The sequence below is a fragment of the Varroa jacobsoni genome, unplaced genomic scaffold, assembly GCF_002532875.2.
Source record: "Varroa jacobsoni isolate VJ856 unplaced genomic scaffold, vjacob_1.0 scaffold_1020, whole genome shotgun sequence".
NCBI lineage: Eukaryota > Metazoa > Arthropoda > Arachnida > Mesostigmata > Varroidae > Varroa > Varroa jacobsoni.
The window spans coordinates 18,340-45,444 of NW_019213922.1; the positions used below are offsets into that span (position 1 = coordinate 18,340).

Sequence of the window (27,105 nt, forward strand, 5' to 3'; positions counted from 1 at the left end):
TGCACTTAACTCAAAAACGTACTAGTCGAAATTGACGGGAACTAAAAATATATCGTATTGACAGGTTGGTACAGAAGAGGGACAAAGCTGGCACGAACAATAGTGTCGACGCAGGAACATACAGAGAAGCTACGCACACACATACTACATATACTTCAGTGCTTTTTTTCTATCTGATTTGTGTGCTAACATGTGCCACGTAAGTTCATCCGATAACGATTTATGCTATAGAACGCCGAAGAAGATGGCCTGCCAGGAGACTGCGACAGATAGGGAATGTCAGAAAAAGAATCACCAAGTCGCTTTTGCTACTACCTAGCGTCGCTTAAATAAACAATTCTACAGATACATTGATAAAAAAGATGTAACTTAAAAAATTTCAGCACCGGCTGCAGATATTCAGATTCGATACCATATTCATTTCTATTTCATCACTATATGTTTCGAGCAGTAGAATCGAGAACTTGTATATATTATATACATAAATCATATATATATATATATTTAGAGAGAGAGAGAGAGAGAGAGAGAGTCTACGTTAAAGATCAACTAGAAAAAGCAGAAAATTCATTTCGTGTTTAGCGGTATGCGCTATCCTTTTATATCATCATCAATACTTCAATAACCGCACACGGCATCAGTGAACACGTTGTTGGCGATTTCGTCGCCGGGTTAGTTACCATCGAAAATGATTTTTCAAAAATAAATTACAGCAGTTGCTTCTGTTACATTTGTCCGTGTACGCTGGTGCTCACTGGCTCCACAAGGATCGAAGTAAAATTTACGTTTGTGAAAGCTTTATTAAATGGGCAAATTTTCTTAGCAGAATTCCTGCTTCTCAATATTGTTCGTTTTCTGGCTTTCCGACGTGTACCCTTGCGGTCCAAATAATTCAGGTTGCATTGTAATCAGTTGGTATATTGGTAAAACGTTCGTGATTCAGCCAGGAAATCTTTACAGCGGCGCATTTCGTTGCCAGCGGTGGGGTCCGATCTGCATGCCTGCTCCGCTCGCCCGATCCATTTGAATGTGATTTAAATAAGCCTTTCCTTTTTCCAACTTTTATTCCATTTCAAGGCGTACAACGCCACATACACATAGGTCGTCGAATTCCCATCGAACCCGTTAGCTGGGGGAGTGCCCGTCTGTGTATACGTTCACGTGGGTGCACACTAACCACTTCTAAAAAAACGGTATAATTTCCTCGCCTCCCTTCTTGTGCCATGTTTAAGAGTAGCACTTGCGAGCCCGGCGGCGGGCGACTGAAAAGACGGGTCTAAGGAATGTTGCTTCTTCTAAAATCGCACGCTACATGGGCTAAACTTTCCAACCTCACCAAGTCCCTTCGTTCCATTTCACTCTCTTTGAGATTTTTCTCTCTCCTCCTCTCCCATTTTATCGCCCTTCGAGTCGACGAACGCCAACGCCGAGCGCTCGAACATAGGCATCGCTTGCAAAAAAATTTCCACCGCCTTGCTGCACGAACGCCACTACTGCGATTACGTAGCAACTAGCTTGGCTATTTCTGTACGCAGGCCTACGTTCGTGTGTTTCCTCTCTCAATTTTATTCCACGTTCATTCCCATTGTGATTTGGTTCTAGTGCGGCAATTGCTACCAGAATCCGATCGCCGCGTTGCGGAAACCGGTATCCCAAATAGTGTTAGGCTCTTCGCCCGCGCGATATCGTCTGGTTATCGCAATAGAGCGTGAGGGAACGACGATGGGTCCGGTAGGGCGGGCGAAGACGGCCTTCTGCAAGAAGACGAAGTAGGATCGGGCAGGACGAAGGCAAAGGCTACGGTGCGGCCCGCGACCGGGTACCCTATTTCATGGCTCTCAACGTCCGACCAGCTCATAAGCTCCCTTCATACATAATCGTCCTGCCATCACGGTGGTTGCTTTATTTAAACTCGTTCGGCTGAAAAATGAAAAATAAATATTAGTTCGTCACTGCGCCTCTCTACGTCAAGACATGGAAAATGGGTAGCGGGTAGGGCGGAAAAGGGAAAGGGATCTCAACGATGTCATCTCTGATTGCATTGGCGTTACTAGTGTCAAGCATAAACTGTAGGTGGGGTAAAAAGGGTCACTGGGTTTTGGTTGAGGAAAAAGTATTAATCTGGCAGTTAGGCGTAGAGTACAATTTGCCCTGACGAGGTTGTTCTGGCAGCTTGCCATTTTCGTGCTGAAGGAAATACTATTTGGCGTAGAAGCTAAGTTGGCCAAAAGGTATTGAGCTACCACGCACATATTGCTATAGTACTGCGCGTACGCGGCCAAATTGAACAGCACGTCTATAAGTAGTTTCACCCGATTAGTTATTACTAAAAAGCTACCCAATCTGCTATACAACATGTTCAGTTCTACCAAGACAGTCAAGAAGAAACAGTCGTTCCTATATTTAGGACTGCGCTCATAGAAGATTCAGTAGTTTGTTTGTGCAAGGGCTGCTTGTTGCAGCCAAGGTACTATTCCACTATACCAATACAATCGACCAGTAGCGAATTAGAACGTGACGCAGTTCGTGCTCACGGTAACAATATCATCACGCAGGGCTATGCAGCGCACTATAGTGAACCTACCGAATTTCAGTTTCTTTACGGACACAGCGAGACGACGACCATCCTCACAAATACAAGCATAAGATCTATCTAGGACAGGAAAACGCTATTACGTTTTCAGGGTCATGAAGGTAAAGGTGATCGACTCAGTGCAAAACCATATAACAGCATTTGTGTAATGTTCTAGATGTGTTTTTGTGTTGCAGTTTGATGGAATCGTGAAAACTTCAATTCATTCACATCTCCGAATGTCTACGCCGACTCTTGGTCGAACGACCGGTTATATGAGATCGAACACTATTGCATCTAAATCTAACTTTTTGAATAGGCTGTATACTTCACAAATATATTTGAGACAATATCTTAGCCTAAATACTTCGTCAAATAAATGCGTGCTTATTTTGCCCAGCTTCCGTATTTGCTTTCGGATTCAACGGCCCGTGCGGCGCATCAGTAAGACGCCGCTGTTTCGAGAGTCTCAAGGGTACAATTTGTCTTCTTTTTAAAAATCTTCGAGTCTGCTTAGATTCGCCGGATGGCAGCTAGCTTGGCTGTTTGAGGCAAGATAGATATTAACGTAGCTTCCGAAAAGACCTACGACTCATTTCGGAACTCACAAAAGCTAACACTGATACCCACGATGATGATGATAATAATGATAGTGATAATGACGATGTCGTGTTTTCAGATGTACTTCTCCATAATGAAATACATACGCCTGTGCAGCGACTTACAACAAATGATGCACTTTGTTCCTTCAGCTGAAGGATCTAATTAGTATGCAATGTTTTACAGTAACTTGAATAAGTTTTTTTTTATCATCTTATCTGAATGCACAGCCTGAGGGCTAAGCCAGGTTAGGTTCGGGCGCGCTTAGCTTTCTCCCTGTATCTGTCTCATCCATTGTTATCCACACTCTGAATATATTTAGTTTTTTTTTTTTTTTTTTTCTAGACAACCACACATTCAAGTGACAAACGGATTTTATGCTGATAAAATTTGTGCATTAATCTCATAAATCTATTTATAAGGCGATTTCCGCCACCTGTATCGATGCCTACATTTTCCCGAAGGTCCACTGTGCGGATTATAGTTTTCCTCTACTTCAGCAACGCGTAGTTGCACGTGTCGAACGATATGTTCCATAGATATTGAACCCCGGATAGAAATAACGTCTCGTGTCACCACCTCTGAAAAATATTGCTGAATCCTGACTGTTAAACTGGACACGAAACTGTTACATGCAAATGTGTTTGCAATGCGCAGCTCGAAGAGCTGAAGCACTACGTTAGACGACTTTCGAAATCCTGACCCACGATCCGCTGGTTACTCTGAAAACTCAAAGTGCACTGAGTCACTTAAAATGTTAATAATAATAATAATACGAGGTTCATTTTTACAAATTGGACAATTCGTAACTGTGGAATATATCACTAGTTTAGAGCTCACCGTTTTAAAAAGTTACAATTCAATAAACTTTTATCTCGGTTACTATTATGTAAATTTTTCTTGTCTGATTACAATATTACTGTCCCCTTCTAAGTAGATATTTATTCTAAATCCGCTTCTGATAAAACTTCGATAATTATCCGGAAGAGTTTTGCTGAAGCTATCCGAGGTTTCTCACATAGAAATACTTGGACAGCGACTGAAAAACCATTTCTGCGGCTAGGGGTTTTTCGTGCGCATAAATGTTTTGCCATCGTGTGCCGGGGCCGCGATTCGAACCAGCGGTGGCAGCTATACAGCGGTAGAGGCGTTGGAAATTGCCCCGAACGAGTCTTTTGATGGATCAGCCACCGTGTCGATCCCGATCGTTGTGAACGACTGAGGATTTATCTGTTTTTTTATCTGGGAGATATAACGAAGGCCATAGCAATAGAATGCCTGGCAAATCTATGAAGGGTTGAATTCTAGGCTTCTGCAAATCCAGCCCCGGAGTACTATATAAAATAAAGCAAGCCACACACCGCACGGGCTCATAACCGTCTAAATCGACAATTTTTTTACCATTATTATTACCAGTATTATAATGAACGATTATTATATCTTGCAGTAGTAGGATACTATAGGAGCATATGCAAACGAAAACTTTACGGGCACTTTATAGAACTAAAGTGAGGGGTTACCTATAGCCGTTCAAGGCTGCGCTATATTAATCATAAAAATTAGTAGTGATTACCGATGAACATGTTGATTTTATAATATATTTAATATGTGAATAATAGTTGCAACAGCTCGAGAGAAAATTGAAAATATCGGTAAAAATTATATGGAAATAAACGAACGGGAGATAACTCCATCTGAATTGGTAGAAGATATGGATATTGAATTAGTTTCGTCTTTATGTTACGTCAGGTTATCTCTGTATTAAACCTGCCATGCTCATTTTAATAGATCTCAATAAATTCACTAGCCCATAGATGGAAACCGTGCCGCTATACTATATGTTTCATCGGTAGCTATAGAAAAACACCTACAATGTAGGTAGTTTCCTATTTTAATAAATTATTAGAGCATATAATCGTACATTGTCGTACATTTGTTTCGAATGTAGTGCATGGCACGAACCCTAACCTAGCAATGATACCAGCAGTAACAATATAAAATAGCCTGCTGGATGAGCGGATCTGGCGGTTTTTGGCGTTGAGGATTGGATGTCTCCGGAACGTTTTCGTTAGTTAAACGAGTATCGTAGATGTTGATCGGGCGGGTTGGATGACCCAGCTCGGTGATATACGACGAATACTTTAGGAATCGAATTAAGGTACGCCATGATGGCCTTTTTTTCCCTACAAATTAAGTGCTAGCTGCCATCCATGTATTTATGTAATCCGCATTAAAGCCTTAGCAGGGACATAGTCCGGGGCAAAGTTATCTTTATCGAGTATTGAACTGAGAAGATAGCTTCTACAGGTATTCAGTGTGACGGCAATGATACAAGTCAGTCAGCTAAGCATCCCGTTCATCGTAATGGTAGTTTAGGAATAGCTACCTGTGACCTATCTCATTCGCGATAGTGACACTGAACTAAAGTAAAGATCATTAGATTTAGATACTTTCTAAGAAAGATGGCGTTTTCTAGACAGACGACAAATGTGTCGGCCTACGCTGTACTACTAATATTGTGGTATTTATTGTTGACACCTTACGGCCAGTATTAGCATCAGTTATCATAAAATTTACTTTTGCAATTAATTATCCATTGATGTATAGCCCTCGCCTTCGCTGTTAGTATCTTCATATTTAAAGGCTTCAACAGTTTCGATATCCACGCATATGCTCATACACAGCATCATTTTACTCGATCGTCATTTAGTAACTTCATTTGACAGTACTATTTTTTGCTACCGTACGATAAGTAGATGGTATAATTTATTACTAGCCAAGCTCGCACATTAGTTACATCGTTATTTGACGCTATCGAAATTTATCGCCGCTATCGTCCTATTTGTATTCACTTGGTCTGCGTTTCAACGTACAGAGGAACGTTAGCGCTAGGTGAAGAGGTCGTACGTCGCTGCTACCTCGCTTTGCCGCCACTGTGGCCGGTACTGCCAATGGGGCATGTTGATCGTCTTGAAGCTTTTCAATGACTGTGTGTTGACTTCTACGTTGCTTACTACAACAGTGGTGAAGGCAGCACCATTGCCGACGGTTTTCATTTGTCGTTGCCCTCCCTTTCAAATCCGCATTATCGATGGGCTCGCCACGTTAAGAAGTAGGACTATGTAAGGAGAGAGGGGCAGGGTAATCGAACCGTTAAACAGAGATGGCCAGTAGCTAGCGAGCCAAAGTACTAGAGGAGCAACGAGCATATTGGTTAGACACATGTAAGTACACACTGAAATGAGAAAAAAAACAAAGGAGAACAAAAGCACCGAAAGGAACAAGGAGACAGCACTCCCGAGCTCAAATATGTAAATAACTACCGTATTAGCATTGTGTGAGAGCGAGACTGAGCGAATGTGGAAATTATGCTCGTAGTGCTTGTAAAGGAACTGCGCAGGTAGGTCCCAGGAAGTGGGTGCTAAGGGTGGCAGCCGGTTCTGCAACGGGCCACAGTGTTTTGGAGCGGAATAATGAATGCCAAAGGCGTAACGAAAGTGGATGCGAGCTTCGTTCGTACAACGTACATGAGACATACAGAGGCAGGAAGAAACGTCGGAGCGACTCTTCCCAAGAAGAAAAACGAAGGAAGGTGAATGAGAATGTCTATACATGGCGTTTGAAATAAAAACAATATTGAACGCGCCAGAGACACGTTTCATTCCTGCGAAAACAGGAGCCAACAGCCATGTCCTAGCCAGCGCTACTGTACCGTCAGTCGCCTCGCGACCCATGGCCGCCGAGCTCCCGCCGGTAGGATATGGCGTCTGCCATCTCGTCAGTGGATGAGAACGAAGAGGAAAAGGAGGCTGAGCGCGTGTCTCGTAGAAAACGGTCTGGCGTGAGAGATATGCAAAGCCAGAGAAAGCTACTTAAAAACGAAGGATAAATGCAGAGATGGCTGGATTCGTCTGTGTCGGAAGACAGGACGAAGAAGACCTGCAGGTTAGTTAGAAATAACTGCTCATTTATCCAGTGCCAGCAGCAGTAGCGGACGTAGTAGTAGTGCATTAGTTTGGATACACAGCACCTACGTTGAGTACGAGAGGAAAAGCAGCGGGATGGATCTTATGCATGTTTAATAGAAAGTGTGTTGTTGTGGGTAAAGCTTCCCCTGTCATCCAAAAACTAAAATATGAAAATTAATTAGCTTTGATTGACCTTGATTTGCGGAGAATAGCGGCGTATAGATATAAAAAGGGACAAAAAACATCGTATATTTTATATACCGTGTGGGGCATTCAAATTCGAGCTCACTCGGCATTCATTCATTCATCCCCTATTACTGACATCGATATAAAGTCAATATTTTCCAGAACAACACAATACACTGATCATAGCAAAAAAAAACGCCTTACGCAATTGCCAGCTTTCATTTGATTTCTGAGAAATTCGACGAGGGCTTTTATATAAAAACCGAAAACGCTTAGGTCTAAAGAACTCGAATTTACCAAAATTATTTCGGTAAGCCCCGATTTTTAACGTAGGTGTCGACAGTCATTTTGGGAAAGAACAGGCAAGCTGCCAACTAGGTCCCCTAGATAAGCTCCAATAGTTTATTTTTCGAGATTTTTTTCTTCTACATTTTAGGGATTACTTGGCGTTATCTGCTGGTTAAGAAAGATCGAAAATAATTAACCATGACTCTCAAAAATGGCATTTCTAACTACGCAAAGAAGGACATTGAAACACTCACCTTTATTTTACTAAACTCCTGGAAAAAAAAACGTATAAGAAAAATCCAGATTTAGATGCCCGCCATGTGTTATTATTATGGCATTGATGGCGATATTTAGGAGTTAACTATTCTGAATGTTCATCTAGCATACGTTCCGTAACTAGATAAGGGTATTTCAAACCCCTAACCGAACTGTAAAAAGCTTAAAAGTAATATATGACTAGCCTCTAAGTGAAACGGCGTTGGTAATATGCTCTTTGTTCGATAGCAAGCAGTGGCAAAGGGAACATATATATTGGCTCTGCGTTCATCCATGTATAAACAGCAAGAAATACCATACAAAAACAATACTTAAGGTGGCTTGTAGTGTTTTGGATTGCATTCTGAACGCGTACCCCATCACGAGGTCAACTATGCTGAACAATGTTGGCTGTAGCTAACTCGTAATTAATGTTTTGATAACGACATTACGCACGGTATCATTGGAGACCACTACACGTCTGTTAGCAATGCAAAATATAGATTTCCTTTGTATATATTGAAGGGGTCCCCTGACTGACTTCACGCTGGGCATGTACAAGTCAAAGCTGGTTTATGGCAATTGCTGCACATTTATAAACTTTATTTATAAGAAACTTCTCGGTAAAACGAAGCGGTAAGCAGCGTCAATAAGTTACTAAGACATAAAATGATCCATATGTCTAGCGTGATTTGAAACATAACGTTGGTACAAGCTGCACAACGGCGTACTGCTCCAACGAAAAATGATTTTTTTCGTCAAGTGGAAAACTTTCCACGAATACGCAATACACAATAGTAGATACTGTGTGTCTAATAAATTGAACGCTTCTAGAAGACACGACACGCGTAACTGTCGCGTATCTATTTCCGTCGTGGTAGGGGTGGTAATAGAAATAGTTAACCCTAACGAGTTTAGCTGACGTGTCGTCGCATTAAGTATAGTACGGGTGCGTTCGGCCGGTTAGCTATAATTATTCATTAGAAAAACCACAGTCCATCAACATTACTCAGTCCAGCGGATTCCATTCGGAGACCCGATGCGGCCTTTCAACATCTGCTTCCAAGCCGACACCGCTTTTCGTCTGTGCCGTACGAACTAAGCGCTGGCTAACAAAACGAAGCGGCCTATCTAGAGCAGCTCGCCAAAGCGCCAAGGAACTTGTCCCTAACATCGAGCACCCGTACAGCCAATAGAACAAGCTGCTCGCACGCTAAGTGGCTTCTAACTTGCTACGCTGTACGTGCCAGCTATCAATGCGCATAACATATACACGTATATATGGACTTTTGGAGTCACTTGACGGTAGAAGAGTTCATCTGTGAAGAGAAGCAGGAGCTACGCAATTTATCGCAACAAAGCGGGTTGAATGAAGAAGGTCTTATTAGCCTTTGCCTCACCATATATATATGTCCCGGCTATAGCTGTTGGGAACTGGAAAATTTGAATTTTTTTGTTCCACCACATATGTTACGCTGCAAGATGGACTGGATAATTCTCTTTTCAATTAAAGACTAAAAGCTGGCAAAGTCGTACATGGGTCCCTAAGGCGGTCCAGTGGTAACAAGTTAGGTCCTTTTGATCTTATCCCTAAGTATAAGCCTTACAAATTGCTACCATATATGTAACATTAACATTGCTGAATTCGTGCTCACAATTTCACATCACCACAACCAGCGCTATATGACCGACGTACAAACTGAAGTTAGCGGTCAATTTTAAGATATTTATCTCATACATAGAAGAGGCATGATTAAGCTGATGGCCTAACATTTTATTTACCCTAATCAGCCGCTTCTAGCCGTGTCTAAATCAAACAACGGTCGCTATTTAGCACACTTTATTATCCGGCCGAAGTCAAACGGACCCGAACGTTTTATGCCGCCGATTCTTATCTGGTGCATCCCGTCGTTTTATTTTACGCTGCCGCGAAAAAAATCACACTGTATTAAAGCTAACAATGTTCTCTGCTAGCTTATGCAATTCAGGTCGCTTTTAGAGCTCTTGAATATGAAAATGAAGCTCTCTGCGAATCAGCTGTCCCTCAGATTTTTCGGCCCAACCGGATAATTAAGGAATCAAAATTAAGCTGTTCTCGAAACCGTTCACACATGGCCTGTCATACATATAAATACACTTATTTGGCAGCGGTTTATGTTGCTACGGAAAGCTGAGGGTATTAAAAATAGCCTTCTAGGCCATTTTCACGACCTTTTGAGTTTTAATCTTCCGATTTGCTTTATGAATCCTTTAATTTTTCATGTTGTTCAGGTGTCGCTTGAGTATCGACAAGCACGTAGGCCATCGATAAGGTAAAAAGATGTGGAAATCCTCATTTTGGTGGAAATACGCGTGGCGCGAAAATATGAAATCATAATCGAAATTTCCTTTATTCTAGAAAGCACTGGCTTTCGTTTGGTATTGTGGGTAGTGGACGAATGTCCGCATGCTCAAAGCTTCTACAAGTCCTGTTAGGGCTATTGTCCAATAAATTAAAATGGATCATATGATGAAGGCTATTACAACAGGACACCTTTGTGTATAAATTCTGCAGGAAATTTATCAGCATAAAGTACTTTGATAAAGCATGTCGTATTTGTTTATCTTATAATTTCGCAGGACAAAAACGGTTCAAAAAGAGTTCATTGTTTGCCTGCATATGCGCAAAAGAAGCGCGATACCCAAACTCCAAAAAATCACCTTCAGTTTAAGTTAAAGAACTATCGAGCGCGATAGCATGGCATTACTATTTCAAGAAGACTAACTGTACATTAAATCAGCCGTTTCATGGTATTGATTTAAAAAATCCGTTGCGTATTATTTAGTAAAATGGGAACTGATCCGTATCTGATTCTTCGCAGATCATCTACCATTCATTAGCGGCATCTTTCACTGCATAAATGCTCGTTACCCTAATTTTCGAAATTCTCAAAAATCCCGTTATGCGATTAAAAAAAATAGCGAATATACAATATATAGTACAAGCATATACACATAGCATGTAGCATAAATAAACGAAATAAATGAAATAGACGAAAACATGTCATGTTACGTCCTTTTATTTTACGTCCTTTTACGCAAAAATACGTAAAAGTTTGCTAAATAACCTTATGAATACGATACAGTGGAATAGTTTTCAAAGAAAAGTTGTGCGGTCTCATATAGATTAGAGAAGGCAAAACGGAACCGCAGTCAACAGAGACGCTAAATGCCCTCGTAAATTGCACATTTTTCTTCGAAATGTGTTTACGTCACGCTCCATAGTTAGCCATTACGAGATCGGCCAAGCGTCTTATTGATCGGAAAAATTAGCCTCCTCGGATCAATTGTAGTGCATTTAGTTACGACGCACAAGCGCCGTACTGAGAAGTTCGTATCGACCGAGGTCAAAATAGTCGGTTTCAATCATATCTTTACTATTCACTCGTCGAACTTTGTAATAGATTAATTTCAGTTCATTAAAGGGCTTGCCAAAGGCCACCCTTTCTACTCGAAATCAATTTAAAAATCACTTTAAGGTCACGATGAACAGGAGGACATTCCTGAAGAGGGCGGACCACCGGATCATCAATCTCTACTAGCTTGGTGACTTGTTTGCAGGCCATCAGCTCGCGCTAAGCCGTCTGTGCTTCGTGTGTTAGCAGTTAGCTGAACCTTAGGTCCTTTTTATAGCTTACATTTTTTAAAAGGAATTACTATTCTCAAGGCGGGATCACAGTGATACGTTTGGTAGCAGCGCAGAGTGAAAATACGCAGTCATAGACCAAGTAGAATCACCTCTCTACGGTTACGTTATACGTAAATTATTGCTAACGCACAAAAAGCTAATTATGAATATACTTTTATCAGATATATAAGTTATATTAAAATATGATGTCCAAAATATAATCATAAGCTCTTTGTTTTAAATCCATGATAATGTACTACAACGATGTCAGTACAAATAAAATTGGGGTGTGTCTCGGAGGAGGTCTCTGCTTCAGTTCAGCTCTAACAATTTGCCCACAATCTGACTAAATATAGATCCGATTTTAGTTACAGACTTATTGTAACGGTTTCAATTATTAGCAAACCTATTTTGTTTTATTGTTATGCGCATAAAAACGATTTCGTATGAAGTTTATGTACGAGCTGATGTACTGATCCGAATTTCGCTTCACGCTCGCTCGGACATCGATTATGACAATGTACGCCTCACTGTTAGCACTTCGTTATTAGTATGCTGAGGTTTACAAGCCATTAACTGAAAAAAAAAACAATGTTATGTCGGGTCTTTAAGGTCGAACGCTGCATGCATGAAGACCAGAACGCTCGATGATATCGGACCGGTCTTAACTATCGTTTATCAATTGGATCTAGTAATTTTGATAATTGAACCAGTACGAACAGATTGTATGTTTATTCGATGAGGCATACAATATTACTATGTACCTCAACGAGTCTATAAACCTACCACGCGTTATATTAGGATTTCGATTTGCATCATTATTATTACATCGGATAACGTGTTCAGCGACTTGATGTCTGTGCGATACGTATCCTGTTTGTCATCTTTAGTTGTCAGCAAGCAAAGTCATATGAAATCTTAATTCAGAACTAGGAAGACAAAGGATTATCGATTAGTCAATGCTTCGCGGCAGAACCGGTTAATCAACTGAGTGGTTTCGCTCTTCTTTTCCTCGCGTTCTATTTCTTTACTACAATGTCAAGGTAAAATTTTCCAACAACAAATTCACATACACGTCACGTTTTCGCAGCATCTGTGCAAACGTTTCGAGCCTCTGCTAGGTCTGCCGTACGGAGCTGTGCAGAACCTGTGTTCATTCTCATTTGGTTGTCGTTGTTGTTGTTAACAGCGAGTCTCCTATACGCCTCCCTCCGCACGGTTTTCTATCGCTTAGCGTCTAGTCGCCATTTATTTATTTGTCCGCCGTTTGCTTATTCATCCAGATGATCGTCGCGTGTTTGCTTTAGCTACTGCCATTGCTGTCGTTGTAGCTATTGCGACTCTGGTCATTGATGGTACGATGCCGTGGGGGGTTGGTTGATTGTTTTGTTGGGGGGCGCTTTGCTCTGCTGGCGCTGTGTTTCCTGTTTTTCTTATGGAAGGGGCCGGGCGCTTTTTACTTGTGGCGAGTGCAATCGCGCCGGCAGCTGTTTGTGAGACCTTTGTTCCACGTTCCATTCTATCCGGATGACGGGGCGCTTCCCTTTCTTTCTGGCTGTCAGCCTTCGTTATCCTTTTGTCTTAACAAAAGACCCCGTGGGTCGGACGGATGGGCGGAGGGAGGCTGACGGTAACGCCTGTGAGGCCAAGGCCCCAAGCGCCAGCCAACCAGCCAATACTGAGGTTCTTGTTCGCCAAGAAACGCTATAGTGGGCTGCTAGACCGCGGAAGGCCCCTGCTTCAAACCAATCTAGCCGCGCAGTCGACGGCAAGAGGTAACCGAGAAACCAAAAACCAAAGAGAAGTTTGTTTCCCTTGTGTCTGGCTCATTTCGGGTGCGAATCCACTCTTGTGTCTTGCTCAGCAAGGATCGTCTCTGTAGTTTCTGGTTACCGTGAATAGCGATGGGCACCCACAAGTGCTGCTGTTAGAAACTACTAATTCATTTTCCATTTAGTCGTGTCATCCCTATTAACTCTTGCTTTGCGACCCAGTCGCACGCGTTCGTCTGAATAGAGTGCACGTTCGTTTAGCCGCCTTTTGCTCGTTTCCTGTGTGACTAATGAAGTCGGTCCATTTGGCTTCGACGTCACCGTTACTGTTGCTACACGGCAGCAAATGCTATGAAATCTCAATTCAGCCGCAAAAGCATTACGCCGATGTAAATTAATATTATATATAATGTATGATGTTTCTACGAAGCGTACTACTAGATAGATTTAGTCTCGAGCTTTTAGTTAAGGGTTTAACTCGAGAGACCTGGCGAGATTAGTGCTTTCAATGCAGACATACTCTTTTTTAGAATCCGCAAGGTGTTTGCAAAGTTAAAGGGTGCAATCACCATGATTTATTTTTTTTTATTAATTATTAGAGATTAGTAAGGAATAGCTCAGTAGCTTCATCAGGGTGTGCCATACAAAGTTATTGTGACTAGTTGAAGGTTCAATGCGAAATTTAGACAATTTTGCCTTAAATTTAGAGGCAAACACAAAAACCACCCATTCAGCCCTGATTGAAATCTGCTAAGGCTGTGGTAGATTTTCCAAAAGCGGTGATCATTATTGGAAATCAAGGAATACTAATGACGATCTATAGTAAAGTGGAAAAAGGAGACGTTTGTTACATGTTGCAGACATCATAACATGTACGTCGCTGAAGCTGCTTGAATCGTGAATTATTTACAGCTTTGCTATTTATCACTGAAGCATTCTCCTACTTTAATATGTCAAGTTTAGATCGAGATCATATAAGTTCGTGATAGAATAAAAAATTGCCCTGGCTATCAGTACGTTCAGTAGGCCTAGTCAAGGCCATGTTCTCACTTGCTAGCCTCCCCAACATGACGATATATGAGATAATATTAAGGTGGACAGTCTTCGCTCGAATCCTCATCATTAAACCACATGCAATATCATCGCCAAATGGCGGCCGTTGCAGCGTGCAAACAAAGCCAATTATTTACATTTTTATGCTGTTGCCATAATAATTGCTCACATAAAATTATCACCGGGGCATGCGAAGGCTAAGGGCATCATGAGGGTAACGTTTACATTTTTGGGATCGCAAGCATCGGACACCGTGCTTTTATATTTAAAGCAGTGAAATGAGCTTAGTAGGTATATTAACAATTACTAAGTTAGAAAACTATCGATGTAGAGAGAAAATATTCGAATAACTCTATTATTATTAAGTAATACAGACGTCACCGTACTGACAGTAACCATTCAGTTCATAAATAATAATCGGTCCATGAACAATACAGAATAATCGTTGATAATTATTCGAAGTAATAACAAGGAACGTCTATCTATTTTGTCAAATGCGGCTTATGTAGCATTGTCAACTGCAAGAGGCAATGTTGCAAAAGCAACAAGATCTTATTTAGTTCTTCTTATCATCTCAGTACGCGATTAGGTGTGTTTCACTGACTGCAATAGTACTGCGTTACGAAAATAATTGAAGAGTATATAAGGAAGCGCACAATTTACAGTATTGCTAAAAGCACACATTCGGACGAGGCGTTAAAGATTAAGTTGACTATATGTACGGCTGTAGCCGCTAAGATGACCGAAAATATCAATTGAAAATTTCAAATTTCGCGGTTAAATCTCGTCAACGGGGTGAATTCACAGACTGTCCGTATCGATACGGATAGACGTTCCGCAGCTTTGACCTAGTCGATATATGGCCGTGGCTAATCTATTTTAACGGCTCCAGTGTAATAATGAGAGCTAACAACACGTTCTCTATCTGATAAATATGTTCCAAGGATTGTTATTCGGGTCTTACATCTCTTGTATGCAAACAACTGTTTGCCAGCTCGGCTCAAACTAAAGACCTACATTTCCCGCCTGTAAACCTAAATTCTCTCATTGCGTGTGAGCTTCCATTTTTAAAAGCGTAAAGCTACTTTTGCCTTTCTTATCCCCCTTGTTGGTGGCCCCAGACAATAATATAGTTTTATCGCACAAGCGAAAATCAATCACCTCCAAACCCAGTCCGTAAATCCCATTTGCAGTGCATCTCGTAAAAGCATATTCTATTATAGCAGGAAAATTTGAAACCATTGTAGCATGTGTGTGGAAAGCGAGGAGAGCTTACGAAACATCTGACGAAATAGTCCTTTACGTGATATTCGATAAGACTGAAGGGCCTCACATCCACGGTTCACCGGCGGTTATCTAGAAGAATGGTTGTTTTTTAATTAAACAACTAATTGCAACACCTGCTCCTCTATGTGTGTTAAAACCTTGGGGCGGATGATATTTGATAGCGGTAAGGCTTCAGCCCACTTTTCTGAACTTTCCAGCGCTGGCTCACCGAATCTTATTGGATTCTCAGTCCATTTGAGAGTGTTATGAATTGCAATGGCATGCCTCCCTGAGACACTATACTCTGCGTTCGTTGTTTGGCATGCCATGGGCATGCTTCCACTATCGCCCTTCAAGCTTCTGCGAACCTGGGCAAGCAGTTTATCAAGGCCTCAAACATCATTGAGATCTGACATTGGAATTTAATTGCTGAGTTAATAATCTCCACATCGCCAGGCCCCTCTGCGGCAGCTTGCAATAACCCCTACCGCCACCTATTCATAGGACAATCCTGCATCGAGACGTTGGCGACACTCACAATTCGAACGGAAAGCTATTTCGAAGATGCTCACCTTCTGAACTCGCTCGTTTCCGAGACCCAGTTAGTACTGTCGCAAAATGAAGTTAGATTTCGTCATTCGATTTCATTAAGTCGACTATTCGCTTGAACAGATTTGTGAAAACGGGGTTTGTCGTCTAAATGCCGTCTTGGTATGATCACGAGGGCATAATAATAATAATAATGCCAAACATACATAGAAAAATCGAAATTGACCTGAGAGATCATTGCAGTCTCTGCCATTGTGCAGTGGCAATGTACTCGTCTACTAAACTCAGTAACATGTGAGACGGTCTATCTTTGAAACCGGGCGTAGGCACACTCCGTTTCGTGTTGAAAGGGGCCGGCCGTCAAAGAGCGTATCGGACGTAAAACTCGAAACAACTATATATTTAAATTCATTGCATTGTTCATTATTTTACATATTCCTCAAGTGCTGAAGTGACGTAAGTAATGCGAGTAACTGACGTGTATTACACACTATTAGGAACAGACAGATATGTATAATTTCTTTAGTGAGGTAGCTATATATTCCAGCAGCAAACAGTATTTATACTTATAGAAATGAGCATATAATTATCACTGAAGCATAGAGGGTAAACATAGTGATATCGTCATAAAATAGTGCCAAGGATTACATAAGTTAATTTGCTATATACTTTACTATTATGAAATAGTAGTAATGAAGAAAGTCGAAGAACACCGAGAAAAAACCTATAAGTATCTTTTTTTACTCATTAATAGCACACTACGAGGGTACTTATATTGAAATGTCCTCCAAAGGTAGATTCCAAAATCAATGCTTGATAAACTCCCCTGGCAATATGTACTTCCAGGACGCACTTACACCATGTGCGGACCTATTTCCTTCAGGGCAAATCCCTACTGAGCGTTGTTGTCAACTGCTTGACTAAAGATTTCTATAATATGTATGTGCCCGATATATCCATATGCGACTGTTTGCTACTTCAAAGTTGAGACCGTCGCCTCCAATTCGATGTCTTCCTAATGGCGCTTGCTACGTATCACGGTGGCTCAACAACCGTTCAGTCGTTGTTGAAATGTTTCATTCAATGCTGAGTGACGTGTCCTTACCTTTTTACGATTTCCATTCTATTTTCGAATTTCAGTAATTTTCTTGGTTCGTATCCCAATTCGTGCACAAATCAACAAGCTCTATAGTGTTCATGCTTTCCGATAACAGCGCCGGGTAACAGTGGCAGACGAAAACGAGATCGAAGGAGCTGTCGGTGGTAAGAGGGAGAATATGTTTCTCTTACTTGAGCACTGGAGGAATCGCTGGAAGAAACGCTCTGCTAAACTTCTTTTGCACTCCGCCTACAGACGCCGTAGCTCGGATAGGGGGTGCTTGTTCTGGATACCACTTGGCACGCTAGCCCTACCTTCCTCTATCGAATAGCAGCGGCTCCGTGTTAGTGGCCTTCCGTTTCTAGGACCTCACTTATGTTGCCCCACTTCATCCGTTCGCACGACCTCGATTTGTCGAACTGCGAGACAGCGGAAATTAAATTTAGTCCTCTAAACGGAAGTAACGCCGGAAGTTGTGTTACGTCCTCTGAGGTTTGCGCATCATATGCCACAATAACCCATCTGTCCAGCAGCAGTTGTAGGCGGATCGTGCGATGGTAAGGCATGGGGTATTACGACCGTGCTTGGGTGTGACGTTGTGTGTCCTATTTGTCGCCTTACCTTTACGCCACTTCGATAGCGCGCCGGCCAGTCCACCAGCCGTGCCCGTCTAACCATTACTGGCGTCCACGTCAGCTTTGTAGATGAGATTGCAACCCACGTAAACTTGTAGCCTTGCAGAAATAACACAAGCTTCTGCTGACGCTGAATCGCCACATCAAAGACAACCTGCACCCGGTTCAGTTGCATCTGACTCAACAAACGCAAAATTCAACCGTTGGATTGCATCAGGCTGTAAAGACGGATGAAGGCTTATGGTCGATATTGCACGTCATAGCGTTACGCTGCAACACAAGCGCTACTTGTAATACAGCCGTTTACACATGTTTATGGCAGTCTTGCCACCCTGGTAAAACCCTGCGACGGGTGGAGTGAAAATTACGATAGCCTCACGGACGGTTCTGTGGGATATACATGGGTCTCTGGACAAGCAGGCGCCTCTAGTTGCTGGACTAAAGCAAATCGACGGGCGTAACTGGCGCTAAAAGGTGAAAATGTAATGTACTGTGTACGAAGCGCAATTACTCAACACTGCATATAACGTTGGTGTCAAAGCGTGTAGTTGGAGTAGGTAGATGATGATTGCTGGCAAGATTCGCTGGCCCAATTATATCAGCCAATGAATGCAATGGCTCTTGAGATGTAGGCTTAAAATCTCTGCTGTTGCTTCTTGGTCAGCAGATGCAGGATTAGCAACATTAAGCAGCGCTATTACGTTTTGTAGCTTGATACGTTTGTTCGCATATATTAAATTCAATCAAGGGAAACTTTATTTGTCAAGAATATCATTTTTGCGATACTTTGGATGAGATTCAGCGCAAGACGTTGCTACATTTCTGCTGATAATCGTTTCGATATTAACGTATTGGGCTATAAATATATGGAAAGAAATTATTGTATTCCGCAGGGAAAACATTTAACTAGTTGTTGAAATTTACCTTCAGCCGAACTAGAATGTCAAAAGGACCTTCGTGATTACGAGGTCCGGTGGTAATTGCATCAGCGTTGAAGGTCTTTGGACACGACCGCTTAATCAATTACAATTCGACCTTATTTCCTTAGAGTCAGTTGTCTAAGGGCTCGCTGTTCCTGGCTCAAAAAATAGTTGTGGAAATGAGCGCTTATTTGAATGTTCTGTCGTTTGGTATCAGCAAATGAGAAAGATTGTAATGAATTTGTTCTTGTATTTTTTTATTGTCTTTTTCAGTTTCGCAACGTGTCTTGTCAGTACGTGACTTTTCTAATCTATCCCCCTTAACCGATGTGATTGCCTTCTGACATCTTTAATTGCGCTGTACCTTGACTTTGGCCCGTCAGCAGATCCTTTCAGGCCAACTTTGCTGGATAGCGATTCATTCTTTCATCTTCCGTTCTTCTAGCTAGCCTACGAGCGTTTCGTCGCCGCAGAACACTCGCCGACGCTTATTACCGCCTGAGAAGTCCACCAACAACCAGTGCCCATGGAACTTCTTCTGAGCGGTGTAAACTTATTGGCGTGATTCTGTGATAAGTTTAACCGTCACGGAATCATCAGTCATTCTCTTTAAAAGTGGTGACGATTTTGTTGCTGTTGGTGGCCTCGCTCCACCGTTCAATGTCGACCTTGAACACCTGACTTCACGCGGTATCCGTTACTTTAGCTTATACGACAATTCCAAGCTTCTATGGCCCTGCTTATAATCAAGTATCAGCTCTCCGGGGTTGCAACTGTATCGTTCTCCAGTGTGTTCGTGTGTTATGGTATATATATTTTTGTCAATTGTTAACTCGTGTAACCACCATGTAGGGGTGTTTCTCCAGCTTGGGATTTTAGCCTGGTCTGCTATGCTTGAGTGGCTTTGGCACTGTTGAAATATTTCTGTGTTTTCTGGCACATTTTACTACATGTGAACGTGAAGTTCTAGCTGATCTTTCTTCAGGAGTCTGACACAGACTTGAAAAGAGGAACGAGGCTTTGAATCGAAAATCAGCTTTGCGATTTTGTGCTAGAACGCGTAGCATCAGAACCTCACCTGATTTAAAATAGAGCAGCAACCACTTACGCGGAAGTAAACAATCATGGTGAGGAGCTGTCCTTGTTTGCTACAAATTACTCCAAATTTATTCGGCAGCAGTAAACGCTGCGCGGAATAAAAAGACACTATTGTTGGGACTAAAAATAGGTGGCCAATTTCTTGCATTGGCAACCGATCCAGTAAACGTTTTTCCAACGTTTCGATCAACGTAATTACTCGTTGTAATGTAGACTATCTTGTGTGCGTTCGAAAGCTGTTCGATGCAAGCAACCATATCCTAAAACACGTTATCTTACTAAAGGTGTTGCGTACCGAGCAGTATATTACGGTAACAACGTAGTTCACGTGAAAAATCCATAACATCAGGAGGAAATATTTTCTCTTTCGGGCCAATGGTTCTAACCGAAAGATGTAATCTGCTTTCTAGGAATAAAACTATGAATTCCTGTTCTTCATTGTTCTACTCGAACGCATCAACTTTGACGGCATTTGTCTCAACAACCAGAACCTAAAATACTGTAAGCTAGAAACAGCGGAGTGCTAGTCGAAATTACCTGGCGGTGATCTACGTCTTGTTAACCACATCTTTGACATCCGGTAACACCGACCCCCACTTCCATCGCGTTATCAAAACCAAAAGGTCAAACCTTCTTCTAGTTTTTATACCTCGGGTTCTCCCCCTTCTAGCCAATTTGGTTATCCATCTAGACAGACAACACCAGCACCTCATCGGATTTGGCACAACCCCCGATACCATTTCGTCGGTTCATCAACCCTCAATATTGTCGGAGAACAATAGTCAGTCACCCTTTTCCAGCCGTTGATTTGAATCTGCCTGGAACCATCATGCTGATACCATATCCTAGGAAATCCAGCATGCACTCGATATAACTAGGTAGCTTGCCTCTCTTCTTAACCATTAGGTGACAATCAACCTACCTCCTTAACTCCACAATGATGTCTGTCGTCGTCAAACAGAGCCGTTGATCTGCTACGAGCGTACTATACGCTAGCCTTTATCGAGTCTATGCTCAAGCCTTTGGCGCCTGCTCCAAACTCACCAAAAATCGACGATTGTTTACTTCGCTGTAGCAAACTCAGTTGGAAATGATGTTTGTATTATGACATATAAATCCTTAAAATGTTCCTGGGTTACTCATAGCACAAAATAAAGTTATAGCACTTAATGACATTGGGAAAGTCCGCTTTAAGCAGAATTCTAACGCAGGCTGCTTCGATAAAATGAGATGTATTGATTTTACCTGGCCAGAATGCTTTGGCGTACTATGATTCGCTTCGTGTTTTTATTGACAAGATTAATCTTCTACGTATTGATAAGGATGACAGACAAATGTTGAACAAACCAGAAGAGGGGGGGCATTAAACTCTACTATCTCAGCAGTCCTAATGCGAGTAGTGAAACAAACGGCCAAATCCGTAAGCGGTGCGCTGCGAAGGGCGTCGCGTTCTGATCTAATTAGCAGCGTTGTGGTTCGTAATGCGTCCGTTTGCAATGATCATATGGCCAATAGTTCTGGTCGCGATACCTTTGGCACACATTGGAATCAATCTTTAGACAGCTTGAGTTGTCGTAAGTGAGGGCGTATTAATTTTGGTGTTTTTTTCGATATATAATCGTATCACCTATTCGTTCTTATCGACGTGTTTGATCCCCAGTGAGGACCATCTTTTAGTAAGAACACGTTTTAAAACTATACTCAAAACGTAACAGACTGCACTTAAATGTGTGCAATTTCGAAAAGAGTCTGTATAAGTCCGTTCTTGAAGAATTATCAACTAGACCCAATTAGTGTTTGCGCAATTTAACGGTACGTAATTGCGAAGGGAAGGGTCGCGGCGACATCATTGGATTCGATCGTCTGCAAGGACCATGCATTTCGAAAGGTCGGGCAGCGATCGTGAAAGCCGTCTTAAAATGAATAATCGTACTAAAAATTATTTTTATCATTTTTTTCTAATTTTAATTTCTTCCGTACTTCTGTTTTTATAATAGACGTATTGCTGTTGCTCTCAGGTTTCAATACTGAAGTGTGACTAAACCTTCTCGCTTTAGGCCTACGCAACGATCCTAGAAGACATTAGGTAACTTAGGACTTGTTGTTTTAAAAAAAAAAACGATTACCGTTTTTGCTTGTGCTACTTATTTCAAAGATGTTACCAACTGAGCAAACGTCTCATCCAATGTAGATGGCCGATAGTAACCCTATACATTAAAAAAGCATATATCAATAAAATCGAAAATTACCGACCCGTTGTACATCGTAGCATTGCCTGCAGCCGAAAAAAGTTTACTGTTGATCTGCTTGAGCCATTCGGTAAACTTTATGGTTTTGGTAACGCCGTTAACGACCTTCCAAGGAGTGTTCTAGGTACGCTGTATTGCCACTAATGCTTCACCACTCGTTTGCTTCTCTAAACTGAAGATTCTCGCTGTGTCTATGACAACTTCACCTTCAATTCACGATATGTATACTCAATGAAGCAATAAATTTTACGGTTACGATATTTCGTAATCTTGGCTATTTTGCACAGATTTGAGCTTCATTGATCAAACAGACTTACTCCAATAGACAAACATGATTCGCCGAAAAAACGATGTTATAAATAAACAGTAGACATTTTATATGTGAATGTTTATTTGATGATCTAAATAAATGAACGATGTTCCAAGTTTTACATTTGGTACTGTTTTAGGCGAATGGCCCCTTCAAGCACAAAGCAAACTATGTTCATGTCGTTCGAATTTAGGCCGCTTCGTTAAGTGTCCTTAGCTTGAATAGCCAAACACATTATTTCTGAAGCATCACAGGAGCGTATGAGATGATCTACCAAGTGATTTATTGTTCCCAAAATTATTTTACTGCAGCCCCTTGTAGTCTTTTTGCCTAGCCAATAGTTTGGGTAGGTTTCAGGACAATAAGGTGATAAATCTTTTCCACTTTTGGCCGTTACTGCCCGTGGTAACGACACAAAACTTTGCCATTTCAGTTTCAAGTGCAGCATGTATAGTGCAATACGATAAATAATCTTTACAGCATTAGTACTGTATTATTTTTATTAAAAAAAAAAACAAGCTTAAATATTTAGCCTGGTGAGTAATATTTGTACTAACTTAATTAATTAACCTTTACCTACAAGATATCAACGTAGATACGCGCAGAGGGCGATTAAAGATGGTTAGATATTAGCACAACTGGACCACTTGTTACCCGACAGCCTTCAACAGATGTTGTATACACGCTTTGTTAATGAACAGTGTATAGTGTTTATAGCAACGCTGCTAGATATAGAATATAAAAATAGAACGGTATGAAAGATGGTCTTATGGAAAGGTAAATTAATGGTAAGCTAATTATCATAGTAGTGTTCAGCCACACAAATTTCACCTCTTTTATAATCTGCTTGTAACCCACATTTACTTAGCCCACATTTAGTTCTCTTTCGAATGCTGACTTTTGAAAGTGATTGTGCCAGATTTTTCTAGTCTCTGAAATGTGCTTGAGAATCGACGTGCAATGAGGGAGCGCTACGACGCGACAGACTAAGATATAGCACGAACCACCTTTTGAGGAAAAGCTTACTTCCCCATGGATCAAAACAAACAAAATTAAATATCCATTTAGCGAGCTGGCTGCTGGGGAAAGCTGCGAACAATTTAAACGGGCCCTAGGCGCCGCCTATTTCTTTTTGATTTCATTGGCAGGCATTGTTCCATCCAGGCGCACCCAGCAACCCTTTATTAACTAATTCTACACGACGTTTTGCTCTCGTCATGAGTTGAGGTGCAATGTTTACAATAGACGAGCGAGTAGACCGCCTGTATTCATTTTCAGAAAATTTTCGTTACTTTTCGAGCATCATGACATATACGTAGAGATAGCAGCCTGCTAAATGAATCTATGAGCTCCATATAGAACAGTCGCTATATCATAGTATGGTACATTGCTGGCCTTCACACAGCTGCCCAGCTAGACGAATCAGCGAAGTAGAAAACAGCCATAATATGTTTTTTCCACAGTGAACCATACATTGACATATACATTCATCAATTTCCAATAATCAATGTGCTATTACTCAGCTTGAGGTGCTCATTTGTGAAAGCCGCAGTGCAGTTTTTTTATTTGACCTAGAAATTGTTTTAGGTTTTGTGTCTGAAAGGGGTCAGAATCCAGCGATACACATAACGGATTTTCTTGTTTGCGCGTTATCCTGCAGATTCACCCGGAATTCGATGCAGTCACCATCTATCGCGTTATAACATAGAACTACATTAATAACAAATGTTTCCACTCAATGCAACCATTGAATCGAAGTTCTATTTCTACCATGAGGAAGCGTATTGTTATGCTGCCTTCTCATGATCTTTGCATGATTTTCGATAAACTGTACAAGTTGTACAGCTCTGATATTGTATACACACAAAGATGGTAGCCTAAGGGTAAGTAAAAGAAAAAATGTTTGCGGCATCCGCATGGTCAGGCAGTTAATGTTTGAGGGGTCCGCACGTATTTCGCATACCTTGCTTCCCCCGAAATATAAGCAAAGTATAGATCTTCTATGCAACTTGCTGAGAAAGGATTCTGTGTGAGGTTTGTCTCAGCGTCTTAAGTAGTCCAAGGCCGACCAGGGTAATGGAGTGACTTTGGCCAGGTTCGCCAAAATACATTATAGAAAGTAACATAATCTGTATGGCAAGACAATAACGAGAATAAGTAATACGTTAACGTCGCCGAATTGTGCTTTGCAACTAGGATTCGTGTCTTCGAAGGTGTACGACACGAACCCCATTGAGTAATCGAATCGAGTCATCTCTGCGTTTGGTTCCCCTTATTCAAAGGTAAGTTGCTAACCTGTTTTATGTTGATCGACTATGACAGCGTATGAGTCTGGACCCTTCTGGACATCATATTTGTTATTTAGTAAAAACAAAATAACATAAATTGATCGTTAATAACGCTTTTACGTGCGCGTTTCAATGAAGTCATCGTAAGGTTACTTGGCCAACCACTGTTGACTGGACTAAAGTAGTATTTCGACCAGCATAATTCAATTTGTATACTGGCACTCTAAAATTCTCTGAGATGAATCCCCAAACGTAATGAATAGATAGAAAACGATAGTCACTTATTTTCCTACAGCGCAAGACAAAACGGGAATTTCCCTAGAACACTCGTCGACATCAGTGTGGATGTCAAGGTATTAAGGCCACTGGGCCGCTCGCAGGGGCAAACGTGGGACAGACCGTTCCACCCTACCGATTCCCTGTCGCATATCTCTCGTTGACGTTCTTCCTTTGACCTCACTCTTGCCGCTGCGACTTGGTCTGGCCCTTTTTTATTTGTCCTATCCCTACATTCTCACGTACCCATGGCGCATTGACGTACTTCCCTCAATCTTCTCCTCCATCTCCTATATCGTGCCACAAGCTGTTTTTACCCTGCTCTTACCCATCCAACGCTTAAATGCAGGGTTCTCGCAGGGAAGCTTCCCCAAGACCCACTCGTACCCGCCCGTCTACACATATTTGTCCTTCTTTATGTAACTTATGTGATATAGAAACTGTGCATAAGTTAGGGAAGCGATGCTACGGTAGGGCTCTGTGGTAGGGCGGCAGAGCGTGAAGATTAAGCTCTGCTTCCCATTTTACACGCTGCCCCTCCTGGCCTGACTTCGGCTCCTGTACTAATGTCCAAACCACCAACTTGGTACAGTGCTGCTTTGCGTTACAGCAGTCTATTGGGGCAGCTAGGACAAAGGGCTCAATGGATTCGTGTTATTTATCTGTATCGGAGTAGCCCAAGTGAAAAGTGGGCAGCATCGCGTCTTTCCGTTAGTTCTCACTGTTAGAAATAGGAAGGAACGAATACATCTTACTCTTCAATGTCAACTAACCAGCTATACGGGGTGCCTCAAGCTAAATAAAAAACTCAACCGCTTTTCCGTTAAGGTGCCACGAACATTCTGTTCTATACGTAAGAAACCCACTACATATGAAAGTGATCTCGAAATTCAGTACTTAGTGGTGCCATTAGCGTCTTCTTTCTTGTTGATAGCAGATGCGGTTGAGCAGAAAACAAACCTGTGGTATAGAAACGTTACGATGGCAAACACTTAAGGTGTATAATACACACATGTTTAAAATTGTAGTAAAAAGGACTTGAGGGCTTCTTAATTAACCTTAATACAAAAGTCATACGTTTTTTGTGACAGATAAGCGCTATGTATATGCAAACAGCTTCTTTATAAGACTAAACGTAGAGAAGTTGACGTGATACGATATATATATATATATATATATGTATATACACACGTAGAGAAAGCATATTTTATGCTTTATGTTCTGCAGCCTAAGAGATAATATTAAATAATTCAACTTGATTCAGGTGTCTCAAAAAGGTAAACATATTTATAAAAAAAAAAGAACCCGGAATAGACAACAGAAGGGCTATTCTACTGCCTAACTGTTTACCGCTTATTATGTTCGAGGCTAAAATCTTATGAATATCTACAATATACAACGCAGCCAACTGTGCTGAATAGATTCATATATAGATTTGTGTCCAGAACTAACCGTTGTGGTTTGAGGAGCAAGTAAATATTCATTCATAGAAAAATCGGCTTATTACTGTTGTCTTAATGGAATTGAGAATGTCTGTTACATTGGTGAATGTTTTATATATGCCAAAATAATCTAATATAAGAAAAGCATAATAATAACAGCAATAACTTGTTCTCTGTGTTAGTTTTTGCAATCTGGGCCAACACCGTTCTACGAAGGTATCAGTCAACATTAAACTTCTGGTCATCTCTGTACCTATCGTGTTGTCGTGGGTGATGCCTTACAATTTACTAGATCCGTACAATTAAAGCTGCCGTTTTTTTATCGTACTCTGTACGAAACCTTTTTAAGTAAGGGTATTTCTCCGGCTTCGTGTATCCCTACGCTATTTTGTAGCCAGTTTTCTCGTTCTTCGATACCTGGCTAGCAGGCCACAGTTAAACACTGCGCATAGTCCAATTTCTAACCGACTCCGCGAGCCCTAAATGGCTCATACCGACCCGCTTCAATGCAGATGCGGTTAGCCCCTAGGCCATCACCGTTGTTTCCGCTGCCGCCGGTTCCACCGAGCCAACCCTGAAACTTCTCGTACATATAATAATACCTTTTTCGTC

The 27,105-nt window shown here is 41.5% G+C and overlaps 1 long non-coding RNA gene across 3 annotated transcripts in view; it reads right to left on the minus strand.

Moving 5' to 3' along the window:
- Positions 1–566: 566 nt before the first annotated feature.
- The window catches only part of LOC111265882 (uncharacterized), a 44,766-nt gene continuing 18,227 nt past the window's right edge, over positions 567–27,105 (minus strand). For 2 of the 3 annotated variants that reach the window (XR_015313234.1, XR_015313233.1), the window contains one exon: positions 567–1,920. This is a non-coding gene — a long non-coding RNA (uncharacterized LOC111265882). Of the gene's footprint in view, positions 1,921–3,624; positions 6,611–27,105 lie in introns of those variants that run through there. The other variant, XR_002683734.2, reaches the window with a different exon arrangement.